The following is a 15,388-nucleotide window of genomic DNA, read 5'->3' as shown; positions in this document are numbered from 1 at the left end:
AATAAGTAAAACATGTTTAGGAGGCTATAAACGCAAGGAATATGCACTTGCGTCCTGTGATATGTACTTGCATTCTTACATCCACTGTTACAGTGGATGTAAGAATGCATATTTTACCGACCATGCATGCATATTTTAAGAGTGTGGGATAGGCATAGGCCTGGGGAGGTGACCGAAATAGATCCAAAATACGTCCAAAATAAATCGCGCTAAAATAAATCGTTCCGAAATAAATCGTTTAAAATAAATTATATTAATACTCGTAGGCCTGCATTCACGTGCATATTTAACCACTATGGCGTGGATGCAGGCCATCTGGTGGACAAACGTCATTTCGTTGAATGCGTCATCAGCCTATTTCCTTAATTTTCGTTATTGTCATCAGTACGGTTGTCTTTTAATTAGTACAGCTCACTAGTACAGTTGCGTTATAATGACTATTGGATATTTCAGGCTGCGAACTTGGTGCGAGACTGCATCGACCATAAGATGTAAACTAAGAAGCTTTGATGGAGGCTTGACTTCCCTGTGGATAGCACTGTGTTCGCATCACTCCTCACCAAAGCGCTCGCCTAAGACAGCCAATGTGTTCCGGGCTTCCGGCACATATACGCATACAGGGGTGCTAAACGAATGTTTATGGGTGTCAACCAGATTGATTTTTTATCACCTCGTTATGCTCGAAGGAAAAGCGAATCCGTGGAAGTTTTGTCAGTTGTTTGAAACGCAATGAACAATGCGCAAAAAGGACGTACAATGCGGACGGTTTTTGAAGAACGTATTGAAAGAAACGGTAAGACGAGGCAAGCATATTGACACGTACAAGACGCCGAATGCCTTTCAGACACCTCAGGAAACAAACGCAATTTTCGGTTGCTTTGCACGTACTCGGTAAGAACGTTACAGACGTCGGTGGCAAATGATTGACATTAAGAACTCTCTTGGACCTTTTAGCATGGTCGCACAGATATAGAAGTTTGCGCACAAACTTCTCAGTGCTCGGCGCTCAACAAACAGTGGTGACAGCAGGAGGCTGCATGAAAACCAGAAAAGGAGATGGAGATAGTAATATAGAGCACTTCATTTCTTTCGAACCATTTCCTCTCATCTTTCTTCCCGCAAGCTATTTGTTCAGACTTCTTCTGACCTATCGGTGGGTCAAATTTGTCTTTGTTTCAATAACTTATTGCGTTGAGCTTCTCGTTTCGGTTCAAGTTTGAAATCGAGTCGTACTTTTAAAGTTTCAGTTTCACTTTGGACCTATCGTTACCTTCTTTCGTTACGTGTTAGATTTTTTCTTTCTTTCTTTTTTTTTTTTGTGGGTACGAGAGGTCTATTTGGTGATTGGGAGATGTTATAGCTGCCACGTTACCTGACTATATATGATTTGTTTATTTATTTCATGGTACCTAAAGGGTCCTAATATGATAGGATGGCAGCCAGGCAACAGTGGTTGCAACCATTATGGCTTAGTTATTATTCTCTTTTGCGCTTCACTAAGTAAGGTTCCATCGTTGCTCACGGGAAAGGCCACCGGTTTTACAAAGAGGTTGGAAAAGTCACCTCACGAGCTTTAACGTATCGAGCATGTCGTGTACGTATCAACACTCGGAGACTGGAAGAGTCGAGCAGAGAGCAACCACTCTGGCACGGGCACCATAAACAACGGTCCAGCACGCCATATCCCAATTATTGTTAAAGGGACGGTCTCGTACACCCTGGCCCATCTACAAAGCGTACCATTCGATTCCTCATTGCTGAAAACGTAATACTGTGAATTCGCTCGTCCAGAATCGTCACGGTTATCAAATAAACGAATAAAGTTGATAAAAATAGCGACAGCATACCGCGATTTGTATTGGCAACAGCGATATCCGCTACGACGATATGGTGGCAGACCCGTGATTCGATAAAGAAATCATCTCCTCTCGCGCACTTTTGCAGCGGTGAGAGCAGACGACTTCCAAAAGGTGCTCGAGGATCACACCGACCAAATCTCATGTCTTTATAGGATCCGACGAAATTCATGTAATTGCAAGTCACGTGTGTCACCAAAACATTATTTCTCTATGTGACGCGGAAGTATCATAAGATTAATTTCTAGCCGTGAGAGGTATGACGTCATAGCGCGTCCAGTCTATACCAACGCGTCTGTCAACGCAACTGTCTGTCTGTGGGATTACGATGGTCCCTGAATGGCACGCGACCTTCAGTCTTTCAATAGGAGGCATCGAACATGTGCCCATTCGTGGGACCCAGCCCTCTCCTTCAGATTTGTTTCGGTTTCAGTCTGTCTACCAACGTCATGATGACTTTTCTCGGGTAGAGGTCTATTGGCAGTGTCTCGCTCTGTTTCCCTATATCGGTTCCCTCTTTCGTCTCAGTGCATACCATAATCTCTTTGGTAAATCTAGTGGGTGAGCACACTACTTCCCCGGTATAGAATCGTAAGTTTCGTAACCAGCCTCTGTGGCCGGCCAAGAAGCCAAAGCACTCGGGTTGCCTTTCATGTGCGGAAGCCACCAGTGGCAATCTAATTTCCTGCAGATTCTACACTACACGTACTGTTCGCATGAGACGAACAGTCCATCCATCCGAGAGGGCTTATATTGATCTATTCCCTGTTCCCTATTTCATGAGTTCGTGCTCGAGTTTCCGCCAGTTCTGATGGTTATTAAGTCTTCCTTTTCGTCGGCTCCTTTGGATTTCCTTTCAACTCTTACCTTTTCACTTTAATTTTCTCCTCTCATCCATTGTTCGAATATCCCCGCACATTCTTCTGACAAAGCATTGTCTGCTTCTAGATATTCAACAACCGATATGTAGCATGAAATTTCATTCTTTTCCTTTATTTATTTCTTTTTCTTTTATCTCTGAGATCTGCCTCTTTCCTCGCGTAGGAGCAACTAGGAGTCGTGTTGCAACTTCGTCTTCAAAAATGTCGCTCGCCAGTAGATTGCTCATAAGCGGACTGCTATAACGAGATTAATGGACCATCGACATCTCGAAGGGCGAGAGTGGAAAGCACTTAAAAAGAATCTCCAACTGTAGTGCAAAGTTATAATGTTGTAATGGAGTTCAAGTAATGTTCAAGTGTTGCAGGAGTGATGGATAATCTTTAGCCACACGTCTCAATTTTGTTTTGTTTCTTGTTGTTGTTTTTTTTCAATGTGCCATAAGAAAATGTGTTTATGGGGGGGGGGGGAGTTATCGGCGGATTGAAAGAAGAAAAAAGGGGAAAGGTCAGCCAAGCAACACGCCGGCTTGCTGTAAATAAAAAATAAAAAAGAGGGCGGCTCACCGGGAGAGCCCAGGAGGCCCGAACCACGCAGAAAGCGGAGCACCGCCTTTGCGACAGTCCACTGGCTAGTTCGCTGCACCGATCCGACGAGTGTTTACGAGCTATTCCATAGCGGAAGTTGTTTTCGCGCGATTTATGTGCATGTGCGCGATGTGTGTGTGTGTTATTTTACTTGTTGGTGCATGCTTTGTAGGTCCTTTGCTTTACCTGTGAATTTTCAGACAGAAGCCAAGACAATTGATCATTAACACGTTCCGGTGGTTCGTTACTGTGAGCCCAGCAGTCCGAACATCTCTGTTTCGAAATTAAAGAATCTTTACTCGAAGTCGTCAACAATGCCAAATGCAAGTGGTTTAATATGCACGCATTATGAGCCTAGTGGTTTCTCCACTCTCGACGGAGATGACCAAGTGAAGACACTATTACGGCTAATTGGTGTCATTGGGTGCATTTGGTTCTAGGGCTTGTGCGAGTATTGGGATTTTCCGAATACGAAAGTGATTTTTTTTATCTATTTGAACAGTAACAACAATGAAATTGTGGAGGGAACAGCGAAAAAAAGCGGCGTTCCCACATATATATGACAGGCAACAAGTAGCAACATGTGATTCGTTGAGAACACATTAATAAACTAAGGCGCCTCAGAAACCAAGGTACTAATAAACTAAGAAACGAAGTTAAGCATACGTACAGTTTTCTGAGACATCGACAGTGAAGTTCGGGCTCATTTGCATATCGAAAGTCGGGATCGATATTTTAACGCACGTGCGTGTTTCAGGATTTGTTAAATGTGAAATGGCTTGCAATTAGGATATCTCTCCATCTGTCACCTCGCTTTTGCCCGAAATCCCCTAATTAACAAGATAATTAACGAATTTCAGGTAATTAGTCATCTTGTAGTTGCACACTTTCTTCGAGAGGATGTCCGACTGGCTGTAGAACTCGACTGAGCAAACGGCATCTAATGCTGCTCTGATAGTTTTTTTTAAATAAAAATTCTGGAAAGGCTAAAAATAAACACCCTGTATAACGCGTCAAGGTTTGATTTACTCGTGGTAACCCATACGAGAATACAGTAAATTAAGTGAGAATAAATTAGAGCGTAGTAAAGTATCATTAGTACATGCTTCGTCATATATGAACGATGTTTATATAAAAATCCAAAGATCCGCGACGCCTTAGAATGGACGTCGTTTGTACGTAATGTTGAATGATCCACGTAAGGATATTGCGTATCCGATTCGAATACCGAGTCGAATGTCTGTCTATTCCAAGTGGAATAATATTCCAATGGCTCCAAAGTTGCTCTGATAAGCCCAAAAACACCAAAAGAGAGGGCAGAAAACGAAGCTGCATCCGAAGATCCCCATGCACATATCTTATACACGGATGTATGCTGAAATAAACACTTAAAAATAAAACCTGAAAATATCACGCTTAAAATTCCACCCGTCAAAATCCATCTGCTCAAATAAACCATTTAAGAATCCACGCTCAAATCCACATTGGGAAATTAAATCATAGTTAGCCCTAGCGGGTAAACGAAATCCACATTATTGTTTCTTCCAATCGTAGTTGAGGAAATCGAATTCGAAATATCCAGTTTGAGGGTTAGACGACGACGCGTATGAATACAAGAATAACACACACAGATTCCTGAGTTGAGCTAGTGGAACAATCCCATTCTTATATACCCTGGAAGGCCTCATGGCATAAAGGGATTAGTGTTGTACGTTTCTTTGTTTGTTCCGTTGTTTTCTCCCCACACTCAGGGACATGTTGCCTACGTAGTCATGGCAAGTGAAAGTGGTGGATGCATGGACAGCTACACGTGGGTTCAAGCTAGCTGACGCTTCGTATCCGTCCCCTTCTTTGCTGTTCTCCTTTAGAGTAGAAATACAAATATACATATATACGAAGGGCGTAGTCACGGAGAATGTGCACACAACCCACTTCCAGTAGAGCGAAATTGTCGTTCTCAGATGAATGCTCATTCCAACAGTGAAGAGAGCACTATTTTCCGACGTGGACGTGGAAAGCTTCGGCTGGCCTCCTCGAAGAGCTCTAAACAGAGCTTCGACCTGTCTTCGCTTCGCGGTCACCCTTAACCTCTTTCAAGTGGGGTAGGGTCCCGTGGCTACCACTGGGAAACATGCCATGTCATCATTACTTTTCCGTCAGTTATTGTTGTTGCTGTTGCTGTTGTTATTAGACTGTCCACCAATTAGAAAGGATGGAATTTGAAATACTTATTTGACGCATTTTGCGAAGTTTATTTTTCAGAGCTTATTTTGGAAGTTGGATTTTTAATAGATTTATTTTTCAACGTTTTAGTTTTAAATGGTTTGTCACCCCATATACATATGCTGAACATATGGTGCTGAATTATTCGCTTAGTATACGGTTCGGTTTTAAAATTACTATTCGCACAGCTTTAATTTATTTGATGAAAGAATGATACATATGTCAACGCAAGAAAGCCATACAGCCATTAAAGCTTGGCTGTGCGTGTGCGTGTTACAAAAAACGTGCAGTTATTTCCTCCTCAGTTGGGAACACACGACATGAAACACAACCATGACAAACACGACAAACACAATGATAAACACGACATGACGACACAACCAAACAGATATAGACAATCATATAGACCTTCATCGGTTGCATAGAATGGTGGTCCTTGGAAAGGAAGATATGCAGAACACGCAGCGGAAAGAGGGGGAAGCGGCACACGGCATTGTTAAACGTAGCTTGCGTAGCGGCACATAACCGCCACACGCGCACAACTCTCGGTAAAATTCTGGCGACATACGGTTTGCGTTGGAGAAATAAGGGAAGACAACGTTCTGCCAGGTTTCTCTCTATATAGTGTGGTGAGTCGGCCATCTCGTCTTCTTTTTCTGAACCTAGTTTGCTGTTATGCGATTGAGGGCTTCTATAATTCAGTTGGGACCGTCTCCCGCGTGCCCTGGAACTGAATTTAGCAGAATTCACAAAATTCGCCTGTGTCTGAATGAAGGCTGTATACGTTATCGCAACTGTTGCACCATAAAAACCTAGGGCTGTTACGCTTCGTCTTTTTTTTTTTTTTCATTTCTTTTCTTCCTATATCTGTCATGCCGGCATCTGCGGCATTACAATGCGAGTTTCAATTCCAGTACGTGAGTATGCTGTATTATAGTATAGTAGAGTGGAGTAGTATATTATAGGCATAGAGAGGTTAGGATGACCCCTGCGTCTACGCCCAGACTGGGAGGTGACGCGGGTCCGAATTCCCGCACCGGCTGCGCTGTCTGGGTTTTTCCCTGGGTTTTTCTCTAGACTTTTCAGACGAAAGTCGGCACAGTTCCCCTTGAAGTCGGCCCAGGACGCATACTAACCCCCCCCGTGTCCCCCTCCTTCCTGCGGTCCTCTCTCCACCTGTCCACATCTGTACGCCCCTTATAAACACAGTTGCATCGCGGCGCTAACACGGACCTTTAAAAAAAATTCAGCCAGGATACCTTTGCCATTATTAGAAACGGGAGTTCGGCGCATCCATCCGCATCGTGCTCATGATTTCACGGGAGAGATTGCCCATGATGCCTGAAATCTGAATGCGCGAAAGAAGTTTACTCCCGCATCTGCAATATTCCCCTGAATCCTCTTCACGCAAAAAATTGACATTTTTGGGTGGTTTGACAAATATATTTTTTGTGACTGACAGTATCATTTTAAAATATGTTGCTATATAGGAAAATGTAGCCAAATGAATGCCCTATCGAAAGATGTAAGTTTCAGAAACAAAACTGTCTATGTATTTCCAAAATTAATTTTGAAACAAAAAAAAATCTGTGCATACAGCAGAAAACTCATGAAGATACGCCATGTATCTTGAACAAAAATATCTATCTACAAGTTCCAGAATATACAAAATGAGGCAAATTTTGTCAAAAATAATATCTGCAAATATAAACACTTTGGACCAAGAAGTTCATGAGTTGTGCAAAATAACGTCAACACTCACGTCGTTTATGTAACTGAGTGACAGAGTTCATAGAAGCAGTAAAACAGAAATGAACGTCATAATTCTGAAGCAAACATTACTTTCTTGCTCAACTTCCCTGTTTTTGTACCACATTTTGCTATTTCACCGCTTTTCAACTCCTCCCGATTCCTTTTGACACAGGAAGAATAGCAATAATATGCAAGTTATACATATTTATACATTCAGAGGGAAAAAAATCTGATTACCTAACACCTTCAGAGTCGTTATTTGCATTCTAATAAACGAAATCGAACCCGAATATGCTTTACAGAGGTACAGCTCCGGTCAACCTTAATACTAACACTGGAAAAAAGGTGGTCTCGTTCCCGAACGCGATTACAGCAACCCTTGTGGGCATGAGGAAATCTTAATTGAACAAAATTGTTCTGTTAGCTTAACGCAAGGATTTTGTTCACTTAACATTCCCCCCAGTGCCTCCAGGGTGGCTGTTATCGCGCTGGGAAATGAGAACGAATTTTTTCCAATGTTACTATTAAGGCTGACCGGAGCTGTACCGGCAGGAACGCGATGCCGCGACCAAGATAAAATATCACACACTGCGTCCTGGGCGCAGAGCCAGCTTCATAAATCATCACCACCACGAGGAAAAGCTAAAAGTGTAAACGAAACTCATTCTGTAGTGTATACAGTATCCACCAAATGTCACCACTTGTCCATATCTGCTTTGGAGGCCGAGTAGCACCGCTCGAGAGCAGTCGACCACCGATGATCGACGCTGTATGGGCGCGGTAAGAAAAGTGTTAAACATCTCTTTATTTGAGATCGTGGAAGTTACGGGATTTATACTCTGAAGAGGGGCGGCACAATATTCAGAGTATAGCATCTGAAGCGCAACCTTCGAATTTTCGGGGTCCATCTTGCTCCTGTGGCACAATACAGCCTGAACAAAGAACATCATTATACATAACGAGCACGGGGATGTTGTTGCTCAGAATCATTGTCTTTTAATTTGTTGAAAACGTGCGTGGTGTAAACATTGCCTCGATTAATTGTGCACCACGGAAGTCGTCACAAAAGGGCTCATACGCATATCACTTTAACAGGAAAATCCGGAAGCAGCAACCGTACCATTCTACACGGTTCTCTAACGCGATGTATGGTAAAGTTCTGTCTCAAGAATGTCGTGGTCAGACCTTCGCAGCTTTCAAGTAAATCTCAACGCACGAGCACACGTAACGGGGTGATGCATTAAAGTGAGAACCAACAAAGCAACGTAGCCTCCTTCGGGAATGGAGTTTCGTATGTCCTTTTTTTTAATTCGTTCGCACGTCCCATGTCCTAGAACACGGCTATGCTACACATATTCACCGACACGCTGCAGTCTAAATATTTATCAACCTGTAGATACTGTCAACTCCTTAAACCACACACGTCCACAGAACCATTAAAAGCAGAACGTTTCTTTCTCCCATACGCTAACGCACTTTCGAATTTCCGCGAATATTTCGCCGTGAGCGTCAATAATACACCTCTGGTCGAGACAGTTTGCGCGGAATGTTCCAACTCGTGTCTGCCAATGCATTTTTTATCGCAGAATGTTTCGTGCAATATGTCTACCGCGCGCATGTCCTGCATTATAACTACGCCGTTTTCTTCAGAAGAGAGGTGCACAGACGAAAACGGACGAAAACAAGGACGTAAACGCCATTCTTGGAAGAAAAACGGGGGAACGGATCCTCATTGTCTATATAGCGACTGTGTCTACACGAAGGGGAAAGGAGTGTGCCAGGTTTTAGCGAGAAAAGTACTGTGTGTACATTGCACTCCTTGATAGTGTCCCAGGCACCTGCTGCGATTTCGATGGCGTGGCTTTCACGTTGTCTCGTTTCCCCCGGCGGAAGCTGTCAGGGTTGATGCACGAGACAACAAGCTGTGCTGAAATGGAGTGAGATGTGTTTCTCTTGTGGTGCTGGTGTCGCTTGCCTCGGGAAAACAATCGCGTTGATAGCCTTGCATGAAAGTCTTGCTAAGCTCGAGTTTGACATGGAGGGTGGATGTACACTCTAAGAACAGAGCTTTTCACTGCACAGCACGCTCCTAGCCAACCATCCTCGCAAATGACAACGTTCTTTCCCTTGATCTGATGGAAACGGTGTGCGCACGCCATTTCTGTGGCAATTATGAACCGCATAATACCACGAACAAAGGGGTACGCCCCCGTTTTCAACAAATCCGGGGAAATAACGATGTCACTCGGGGTGATGGTTGGCTAGGAGCGTGCTATGCGGTGAAGTTCAGTTTTCTGCAGGAGGCAGGTCTTGCTCAACGACCCATCTAACACTTTACTTTTCCCGACGAACTCATGCACCCTCTGCGCATCTCCGCCCTTCATCCTCTATCCTCCATCCGTCTTCCTTTTATTTTTTTTTTTTTCCTATAGTCGTGACGACGCCCACTTCTGCGTGGCTAACAACGGCGAGCCGATCCTGCCATTACCCCCCCCCCCCTCATTTTTAAGAGTGTAGGCGTCCCACGCTACTATTAAGCGAGGAGAGGGAGTGCCGTACCACTGCAAGCGGGGAATTCAATACATGCCGTTTTTTACCGCTTCCGGTTTGGTGCCAGAAAGGCAGCAAACACGCTCTGCGCCAACCACTGTGCCGATTGATACAGTTATCGCTTCTGATTTGAGGAGATGATTTGATTTGATTTGATTATTTAAAAGAAAACCATGGAGAAATTGAACTTGTGTCCTGATTTGAGGAGAGATAGGGTCGCGTATAGGCGTTTCTGTGGCAATTCAAACTGCCACAAAAAGGCGTACGCCTCCCGTTTTTGGACAAATTAGGAAAGCGAAAGATATAATTCTGCATGGCGGCTGGTTCCGAGCGTCCTTAGTCGCGGAAGGACCGGAAGACTTCGTGGCACCGGATGTTGCGGCGGGGGCTTGTTTATGTTTACTCAAGAATGTTATGTATATGCGACACACCACTCACTTGTCATCAAATGCGCGCGAATTTTCAAAGTGCAGCAGACGGAAGCGCACTTTGCGCCTAGTAATATCGACAGCCGATTCGATGACATATGACACGTGGTCTACCATCCCCAGGTGGGCTACGAACCTACCACCTCCTAACCTTCAGCATGACATTGGAGGTATCCCTAAAGCTGCATCGACTGGGCTATGCCGCTGGCCAGTGACAACACTCCAGTTGTGTGACATAGCGTACCGACTTGTCACTTTCTACCGCACCGGCGACGACCCTGTGATAGACGTTACATTTCCGCTTGTAACACTTATCCTGAAGAACGTTCCGAGTGGATGTTTTTGTAGCGAATACCGCTTCCGCTGTCTCGCATCTCCATTTACTTATTGCGCGTAATGAGAGCCATGCCAGCTGAGCGAAACAAGTAACAGATGAAAGCCGCCGAATGTCGTATTTCCGATCATATATAATTATAAAAACGTGCCGTTTTGGCTTTCACAATAAGAGACGACTTCGAGCCATAATATCTGTGGGAAATTTCGAAACTGCCGCATCTGTTGTTTACGAGCGATAATGTGTTTCTGAAATAAAACCTTCCGCTAGAGATTCACCCTGCTGAGAACCGTACCGCCGCGTATTATGTGCCAGCTGTTCCAATACGGGTGACACGGGTAGGAAGAGCGGAAATGAAGTGTAATCAGGTAATTATAAATAAGAACACACTTAATGGCATGATTTTGCCCCAGTGCGTTTTGCTGTGATGGCGCCCTTCTTGATGCGCGACGTTTAAACAGTGTGTGAAGTCGGTCAACGTGCTTGTCCGTCCGTCCGTCCTTCCGTCCGTGGTAGTCTCCTGTGAAGCGTGCTTTCACTGCAGTGGCATGGTGTACGCAGGGGAAGCAACCCCTATGCCTCTCCCCAGTTCTCTTAGCGAGCGGACGTCATGTTGCCACATTGTTTTAATGGGGTGTGAGGGTAGTGAAGCACAATTGCTGATACACACACATCGCGGAGACAGTAGTGCTGACAATAGCATCTTACGGTTACTATAGAAATCCAGCGCCTTTCGGAATAATATATGGCCTGCCTTCTGATCGGGTAAGAACGGATGACGGGCGCGTGCATGCTGGTGAACTGTTCCGGTGAAAGTGTATTCCGATTACACTCCTTTCGGAGACCAATTAAGCTGTACAGTGACGTAATCAGACCTCCGAGGTGAAGGGGGGAGGGATCTCGATACGAAAACTTCCCCCCGCTCCTTCCCCTTCCCCCGCTGATCCGGGGTGCGCCTACATACGTACCTGTGCATACGGCGAGATGAAAATATAGAATATTTGAACGTTTATTAATGCGATTCCGTATGGGCTGTCATGGCCGGTGAGGTCGCGTCACGAGATTGAAATGCTCATAATTTCAAAACCGTTGAAGAATGCTGCCTAGATAGACGCCGGGAACTGCAAGGACTTTCGCGATCGTCACTCTGGATCACCCTCCCCATTTACGTCATTTTTCTCACCGGATTTACAGAATTTGCGTGGGTCAGCCGGCCCCAAGCCTTACGCCCCTGAAGCTGAACTATCTGTACAGCCGCCCACAACACAAAGTGTGAACATTAGTGGGCGACTTCAGCTTCCCTGTGGAAGTAGAAGGCGTCCTTGTCCGCAGCTATATTATGTGAGGGGGCCGACCCAGGAAATAGACCGGCACCAGCGGCATGGCCAAGTGGGCTCAGGCGTCCGGTCGTGCTGTAGACTGGGAGGTGGTGGGTTCGAATCCTACCACCGTCTGTGCTGTCTGAGGTTTTTCCTGGGTTTTCCGAAGACTTTCCAGACGAATGTCGGCACAGTTTTTCTTGAAGTCGGCCCAGGACTCATACTAATCCCCCTGTCCCCCACTCCTTCCTGCTGTTCTCTCTCCGTCTGTCCACATCTGTACGTCGCTCATAGCCACAGTTGCTTCGCGGCGCTAACACGCAATCAAAAAAAGAAATAGACCGCTTCCAAATTAGACGCTGAAGTCAACGCTTATTCGTACTGGCACGATAGTCGGGGGCACGTGGCAACACTATCACGTGGTATACCGTAGCTATACGAGTGATACATGCTGCGCCTTAACGCTACCTGGACCGCAAGCGGCGACAGCACGTGCAAGCGCGCGAGGCAAAAAATAGTTTATTTATTTATTTATTGGAAGGGGGGGGGGGCTCACTCCGTTCGAGTGGTTGTTGTCGGTAAAAGCTGCGTAATTTTCCCGCGAAAATATGATACAAGTGTCGGCATCCGACAAAATACAGTAATTACAGAGAGAACGGGGGTTAGGTGAGTCCCCTCTTTCAGAAGAACCGTTCTCTGGCTTGTCGAAATAGCTGTCTAAATATGTCATTACTTTGTCAACACGCATTCTGAATGTTTCCATTCGATGCGCCGAATATATTTACATAGCCTCATAAATATTCGTTTCTATGTGAGAAATATATATAGTATATCGATAGAGAGATCGCTATACAGTGTCGTTGCTGCCGTACGCGAAATAACAGCGTGTCCTATGCGTGGGAGTGTATACGCCCTTATACTCACTTGCACGTAACTAATAACCTGTCCAGGTGTTCTAAGAGTCTCACTCTGCAGGGGGGAAATCCTCCGGCGCAACACAATCAGATACATGCATATTCACCGTGATGACTGTACGGCTGTAGAAAACACAATGTCATTAGTGGAAGACAATACGGACTTGGTATGCAGAACGGGCAGTTTCGTAAGGAGACTGGCTTCCGGTCGCTTTCTCACACATAATACGTTGTTGGTTACACGTGACCGCTTGTGGATCCGGGTTACGCAAGCACACACGCACACACACACACAATGCTCTAAGTGCACTTGTAATTGAGTTGTTTCTCCAAGTCGTTCAAAGTGGAGAAGAAAAAAAAGCATAAAACAAGTTGTACCTTCTTCTCTGGGGCTATTTCGAAGGGGCTATTTGTGAGGTTTTTATCACAACGGCAAGGTCGGTGAAACCCTTGGCTAAATCTGGTGAGGATGATGTGATACATGTGAAATCCTCAAGGACTGCAGCCGAACGGAATATGGAAGGAATTTGACCGAAGTGACGTCCTCATCATTGGCATTGTATTGACAGGGTCAGGGCATTACGATGTTTTTGTTTCAATAAACTTCACCGCATCGCTAGTATCTCTGTGTGCTTTCTGACTTAGCAGATATCATTATCCAGCTGCGATGTTCACAAACCGTAAATTCAAAGAGCTCAAAGAAGAGGGCTGGTTGGGAAAGCTCGGGTGCAGTCAATAGAATTTGACGTGAAACCCTGGGACACTTGCCTTTACTTCTTTCGTCGTCGACGTACACTAAGTGCCATCCCCATTGATCGCCCGGGGACACTACTGTTCCGCTTTTCGAAACCAGACGGGAAATGTAAGAAATTAGAAGACGTGGTGCTCCTAGCAGTTTTAGGAGAAGTGCAGCAGTCTCCCTTTTTATTTTACAATCAATGTCATGTCGCAGGTGATTCAAAGTGAAATACGACGTGCGTTCTAGGAGATAGTGAGGAATGTGGCACTGTGGCGAATATGTTATCGGACACGGACCTACGGCTAAAGCACTGAGCTTACTCGGGAGTCATAGTGACAGGCCCACATGCCGCCAAAGAAAGTTAAAGTCTACTCCCAATTATTAAAGTCAAAGAGCGGTAATAACAAAGTACGAAAATTGAGAATGGCGTGAGGAAGACGGAGAAGCAAAACTGAGCGATGGCCGTCTCTTTCGCACAAGCTCCATTGGTACCATACTGAGTTTTAATAATAAGTAATCGGAAGGACCCGGATTTGTAGGCACTAAAAGGGTTCGATATAGGCAATCATCTAAGCCCCTAAAAGCCCCAAAATAGGCAGTAAAACGAGAAAATGGGCTCGTTTGAATGATATGATACTACACAAGCTCCAACTCCTCGTACAAGATTACTTCTGTGCACGGGCTTGGGCCTTTTGTGTCTGGCATCCACATTTCTGTGTGAAATGAAAAAAAAATAAGCTGACTCGCTTTGATTTGATGGATGGCACCACCACTTTTACACTGATATTTTAGCCGATCATAGCCCCGTAGGTAAACTTTAATGAATCATGTTTTCAGTATCCCAGCAGGACTCGCCAAGAAAGGCTGCGTGCCTTAATCACTTCTTCTATCTGAATATCTTGTAGCTAACCAAAGTTCCGAACAAAACCAAAGTGCCTCGAGCTACTGGAATGAAAGCAACCCACGGTCGTGAATAAAAAAATGAAGAAAATATACTATTGTGCACGGACCTAACACCTGCGCGACGCTTATATATACCGTGCTCAACCGTGGTCGCCGGAGGCCAAAGTCAGGCCTTGGTGCACCGTATATAGCGTGTCGCACGAGAAATGGAGCATTGTTAGCACCCTCGTTCCTAGTTTTTGTGTGTGAATATGCACACATTTATATACATATAGTATTAGCGCGAAGAGGTGGACAAAGAGGTTGGCACGGTTAAAAAAACGGCAATTATGGAATGAGATCGAGAGAAAGGCAGGCGAACTGAAAAATGTCGAGGTCAGGCTCTTTCACGCATTTATAGGCAAATGCCTAAAGATCCCGTGCAATAGTAATGTAACTAGAATCATTACTGCTATGTACTTTGAGACCCCTTTTACGAGGGAACTTTTTTTCCCAAATTGCTTCTCGCGAAATGGAATCAGTTCTGTGGATATTTGTCTAGCTGACCGCATGGTGGAAGTAAAAAAGAAACCCTCTCAGATATGGACGAAGAGAGACAAGCACACACACATGCAGGCGGGCCCTTATGCATGCATCTCTAATGCGCCCATGCCTTAAAGAATCATGTTTGAACAACATCCCATCCTTGCCAGTTTGAACCCATGCAGTCGGGGAAAATATGTTTGAAAGGACTCAAATTTATGAGTGCATGTCTCAAATACGACACGCAACAGCCACGTACATATGAGTCATAATAAGGAAATAAGATTCACGCTTGCTACGTGTTCTGGTGTCCTCCGCACCACACTAAATCTTTACTACCGAGAGCGCAAAAGACCGCGTGCGTTCCGCGTGCGTTCCACCG

The 15,388-nt window shown here is 44.9% G+C and overlaps 1 protein-coding gene across 1 annotated transcript in view; it reads right to left on the bottom strand.

Moving 5' to 3' along the window:
- Positions 1-15,388, bottom strand: part of LOC135368530 (QRFP-like peptide receptor) — a 248,098-nt gene that overhangs the window by 202,332 nt on the left and 30,378 nt on the right. The gene's annotated exons all lie outside the window — the stretch shown is intronic.

Source organism: Ornithodoros turicata, chromosome 9, assembly GCF_037126465.1.
Source record: "Ornithodoros turicata isolate Travis chromosome 9, ASM3712646v1, whole genome shotgun sequence".
NCBI classification, from domain to species: Eukaryota; Metazoa; Arthropoda; class Arachnida; order Ixodida; family Argasidae; genus Ornithodoros; species Ornithodoros turicata.
Note: the sequence above shows the minus strand (reverse complement) of the source record. Positions and strands in the feature narration are given on the sequence as shown.